The sequence below is a fragment of the Cebus imitator genome, unplaced genomic scaffold (assembly GCF_001604975.1).
Source record: "Cebus imitator isolate Cc_AM_T3 unplaced genomic scaffold, Cebus_imitator-1.0 Scaffold51, whole genome shotgun sequence".
Lineage (NCBI taxonomy): Eukaryota > Metazoa > Chordata > Mammalia > Primates > Cebidae > Cebus > Cebus imitator.
Genome location: NW_016107366.1, coordinates 9,082,064 through 9,087,608, shown reverse-complemented (window position 1 = coordinate 9,087,608; position 5,545 = coordinate 9,082,064).

Genomic DNA, 5,545 nt, shown 5'->3' with positions numbered 1-5,545 from the left:
TACCTGGTTGGACAGTTTTTAATAGCTCACTGTATGACTGTGAATCTAGATGATCAATTACTACCCGAAGTCCTTGAGATATTGAAAACAGTTGCAGCTTGTGTGCCTTACCACAGTATCTCTAGCCCTAGAGGTCAGAGTCTTTGTTTTTGTGGCTGTAGGTCTATGAAACATTCTAATGAAACTGGGAATCATAAATTGGGAATTACCCGGTGATATGGTTTGGCCTGTGTCCCCACCCAAATCTCATCTTGAATTGTAATCCCCACCTGCAGAGGGAGGGACCTGATGGGAGGTGATTAGATCATGGGGGTGGTTTCCCCCATGCTGTTCTTGTGATAGCGAAGGAGTTCTTAAAAGAGCTGATGGTTTCAAGTGTGGCACTTCCTCACTCTTTCTCTCTCTCTCTTCTGCCACCATGTAAGATGTGCCTTGCTTCCCCCTCACCTTCCGTCATGATTGTAAGTTTCCTGAGGCCTCACCAGTCATGCAGAACCATGAGTCAATTAAACCTCTTTTCTTCATAAATTACCCAGTCTCAGGTATTCTTTATAGCAGTGTGAAACTGATATTCTCCAGTGATATTCTCATCCAGTTGGTGGATAAGAATACCACAGGAGGATAATTTGGAATTTCAACCAGGGAGAATGTGAAAAGCTCTATGGTATATCCAAACTAAACTATATCTAGGGGTAACTACCACCTATCTCACCCTAACTTGGAACACCCAACATATTTGTGTTCATTACCTGTACCTAAATTGCATTCTGTGCCATTGTTCAATGGCAACAACACATTTGGTGGATAAAACAGCACTGGCCAACTAAGGTAAAAAGAAATTTAGGTGCAATAGGGGAATGACATTAGGACAAGTTAAAAATGTATTTTATGAAAGAAGACATTCACAAGAAAAGTTGATACTTACCAATCAAAATAGATTAGAAGAAATGCTCTTTCAGAAGGAAAGTGAGGATCAGGAAGCTGCATGGAAAGATAATGACACTATTGTTAAGTGGGTAAGTCAAACTGCTCGACTAATGAGGGACCACATCAAAACCTAGCAATGAGAAAGAGCATGCGTCCAAACTCAACAAGGTTTATTGACCATGCTATTCCAAATGGAAACAAATGCCTCTAAAACATGGCCAACCAGTTTGGATACAGAAGCACAAGGCATGCATTTATGGAAAATAACAAACTCTCTTGTTCCTGGAAAATTACTACCAGGGTGTGTTGCCTAATTTGCTGCATTCTATGGCTTTAGCACCTGATAAGGTTTGGCTGTGTCCTCACCCAAACCTCATCTTGAATTTAGTTCCCATAATCCCCACAGGTGGTGAGAGGGAGCCAGTGGGAGGTAACTGAATCACGAGGGCAGGTTTCCCCAATACTGTTCTCATGATAGTGGATAAGTCCCATGAGATCAGATAGTTTTATAAATGGGAGTTCCTCTGCACAAGCTCTCTTGCCTGCCACCGTGTAAGACGTCACTTTGCACTTCCTTCACCTTCTGCCGTGATTGTGAGGTCTCCCCAGCCATGTGGAACTGTGTGTCCATTAAATCTTTTTCTTTATAAACTACCCAGTCTTGGGTACGTCTTTATTAGCAGTGTGAGAGAGAACAGACTAACATAACACCCCATATATGTAATCACCAGACATATTACATAGTAAGCTAGTAGAAATAGGGATTAATTTAGCAATACGTACATTCTCCCAATGGGCAGTTGATGGACCGTATTAAATAATAATACTTGGAATCCAATTTCAGTTCTAGATTGTAAACACATTCAGGGAGGATAGTACTGTCCTGTTAGCTTTGGAATCCTGAAATCATGGAAGCATGACCTCTAAGTTCTACCCCTATTCAAAATAATATATGGAGCCCAGGCAACATAAGACAACCTTGTCTCTACAAAAAAAAAAAAAAAAATTAGCTGGGGGTGGTGGCCCATGCCTGTAGTCTCAGCTACTCAGGAAGCTGAAGCGGTAGGATCACTTGAGCCTGGGAGGTCGAGGCTACAGCGAGCTGTGATCACACCACTGCACTCCAGCCTGGGCAACAGAGCAAGACCCTGTCTCAAAAACAAAACAAAATAATACATGGTGTATGGGAAAAGAATGCTTTTGTTGGGAAGAGAAAAAATGAGATTGTAACCATTCTAGATCTTAGGTGTAACCAGACAATATTTGATTTAAATTGTACTGCCATTTGATGCAATATGCGGTTCATAGAGATGTTACTTTTAGGACAAAATAACACTTATGATCACAATATGTGGCATTATTATGACATTGATAATAAAAATATTTTTAAATTAAAACTCAGTTCACCTCAAGTTATATTTCCAGCAAAAAAAAAAAAAGAATGGCTGGAGGAGCAATTAGATAAATCATCAATTCACTTCTAAGTGAATACACTAAAAAAACATAAGGTACAAATACAAACAACAAAAGGGGAGGAAAATTATTAGATTAGTCTTAAGACTATCAAAACGTAAGTTCAAGGTTTACGTTGTTTCTTTTCTTCATTGTCTTCACCTCAAAGGACTTCTTAGTTGTCCACACCATTATTATTATTTTCTAGTGTGTCTATGTTACAAATGTTATAAATACTGCAAAAATTGGAAATGTCACTGAAAGAACAGAAATCCAGCCAAAATTGTTAGTTCATTGATCTGAACTAACAGCTGTGGCACGTATGTAAGAGTGGTCTTCTGATGACTGTTTTGTCTAACATATTCTTCCCTATTTCTGATCGACTGAGGAAGTGCTTTCTGTTTAAATTTTTTGTTTTTTGTTTTTTTGAGACAGAGTTTCACCCAGGCTGGAGTCCAGTTGTGCTATCTCAGCTCACTGCAACTCTGCCTCCCAGGTTCAAGCGATTCTCCTGCCTCAGCCTCCCAAGTAGTTGGGAATACAGACACCTGCCACCATGCCCAGCTAATTTTTGTATTTTTAGTAGAGACAGGGTTTCACCATGTTGGCCAGGCTGGTCTTGAACTCCTGACCTCAGGAGATCCACCTGCCTTGGCCTCCCAAAGTGCTGGGATTACAGGCGTGAGCCACTGCGCCTAGCCTTATTTTAAATTTTTTCAATCCTAAAGAACCAAGGTTTATAAAATACACCAAATTGTATATTCTTCTTCCCAACTCCTCAAGGCTCTTCAGCAATATGGTTGACCATGCAACACATCATCACATCTGAGGAACAGCTCCTAAGGAAATGATTCTGATTGCAATGATCACGCCTTTTCTCCATAACATGAGGAGCTAGTATCATGACAGGAGAGCCTCTGGCATTCTGAAAGGAAATACAGGAATTTTCGCATCCTTGCTGACAAACCAAATGACACAATTTCGTATAGGAGTGAAAAATAGAAGAAGGGCATTTCAAAATTCCAATTAGATCCCCTATGCTTTGTAATTCCAAGCAAAGGGGACCTGTCCCCTTCAAATCCTTCAGATATATTATTTAGTTTTCAAAGTCCTCCTTTGGAGAATTTTAACCGAAAGGGAAAAATTGTCAGAGAAAAAGAAAATCTGAAAGACAAAGCTTTAAAACACAGCTCAAGATGGTTGCAGGTTGGACAAATGGGTACTGCTACAAGGCCTAAAGCTGAACTAAAGCTGAAGCCTCGCCTGCTGGGGTGGAGTCTGTCAAATATGTCACTGGCATTACTCCTTGCAACCTTGCCTATCAGATGAAGCACAAAGGCAGGATAGAATCCATCTCCCCTCTCCAGACCCTTTGACCCCTACATACGCCGTAACTTTTTACCCTACAGATGTTAACTGTACATTTCTTTATGCATAATGTCAGCAAGCACCAATCAGAATCATAAATGTCACCTTTCCTTCACCGCCCCTGCAGAGACAGGAAGTGACTCCCTCTTGGGTTCAAACATGCCGTGTTGTATTCTGATGAGCCCCAGTCCTGCAAATGCCTTCTGATTCTTAATTTACTATTCCTAGTGTAAGAACATGACGGTCTCCATGTCATCACACAAATCATAAGCCATGGTGCATATAACATTCTTGCCTGTTCTGGAGGCTGCCTTTCATTGTCTTGCTGGACACACATGCCCTTTCCCTATGGTATGTAAGCCCTGGGTCAGAGGAGGAACAGTGCGGAGATCTATCTACTGTCTTGCAGCTAAAATCCCAAGACCACACTTCTGTCTGTAAGTCTTCCCCCACTAAAACACACTAAACCAAAAAACTGAATTTGTTTGCCTCCTTTTCTGGTTTCCAGCAACTTTGGCATCTGGGGGTCATTTTGCATATAAGGCCCTTTCATGGAACAACCCCCTTCTCCCATTTTCTTCTTTTTTATTTTTGTTTGTTTGTTTTGTTTTGAGACAGGGTCTCACTCTGTCACCCAGGCTGGAGTGCAGTGTCTCGATCTCAGCTCACTGCAACCTCCGCCTCCTGGGTTCAAGCCATTCTCATGCCTCAGCCTCCCGAGTAGCCAGGACTACGGGCACATGCCACCATGCCCAACTAATTTATGTATTTTTAGTAGAGACGGGATTTCACCATCTTGGCCAGGCTGGTCTCAAACCCCTGGCCTCAGGTGATCCACCCACCCTGGCCTGCCAAAGTGCTGGGATTATAGGTGTGAGCCACTGCCCCCGGCCCCTTCTCCCATTTTCTATATGACAAAATGTATAAAGACTGTGCCTCATGTAACTCTCTAGGTCCATTCTCTGTTTGTGCTGAGTCTGTGCTCCTATGCTATAGTCCTCCTACTTGGCTCAGAATAAAAGTAACTTTGACTTCTTTAAGTATGATAGTGCCTGTGATTTTGGCAGTTGGGTCAGCATGCCCTCCTGTGCCTGGCTTATTTTACTTAGCATAATGTTCTCCAGGTTCATCCATGTTGCAAATGACGGGATATCCCTCTCTTTTTTAAGGCTAAATTAATATTACATTCGATATAGGTATACCACACTTTGTTTATTCATTTAGGGACATTTAGGTTGATTCCGTATTTTGGCTATTGTGAATCATGCCGCGATGAACGTGGGAGTGCCAATATCCTTCAGAATGCCGACTGCATTTCCCTTGGATATACACCCAGAAGTAAGCTTGCTGAACCATATGGTAGCTCTGTTTTTAGTTTTTTGAGGCACTTCCAAACGGCTGTACTAATTTACATTCCCACCAACTGTGTACCAGTGTTCCCATTTCTCCACATCCTCACCAACACTTGTCTTTCGTTTTTTGCTTATTTATTTGTGTTTGAGCCAAGGTTTTGTTCTGTTGCCCAGGCTGGAGTGCAGTGTTGTGATCAGAGCTCACTGTAGCTTCAAACCTCGATTCAAGCAATTGTCCCTCAGCCTTCCAAGTAGCTGAGACTACAGGCATGCACCACCACACCCAACTAATTATTTTTATTTTTTGTAGAGAAGAGGGCTCGATTTTTTGCCAGGCTGGTCTGGTATGCCCTGCTTCAAGTGATCTTCTTGTTTTGGTCTCCCAAAGTGCTAGGATTAAATGTATGAGCCACCACACCTGGCCTTGTCTTTTTTTTTTTTTTTTT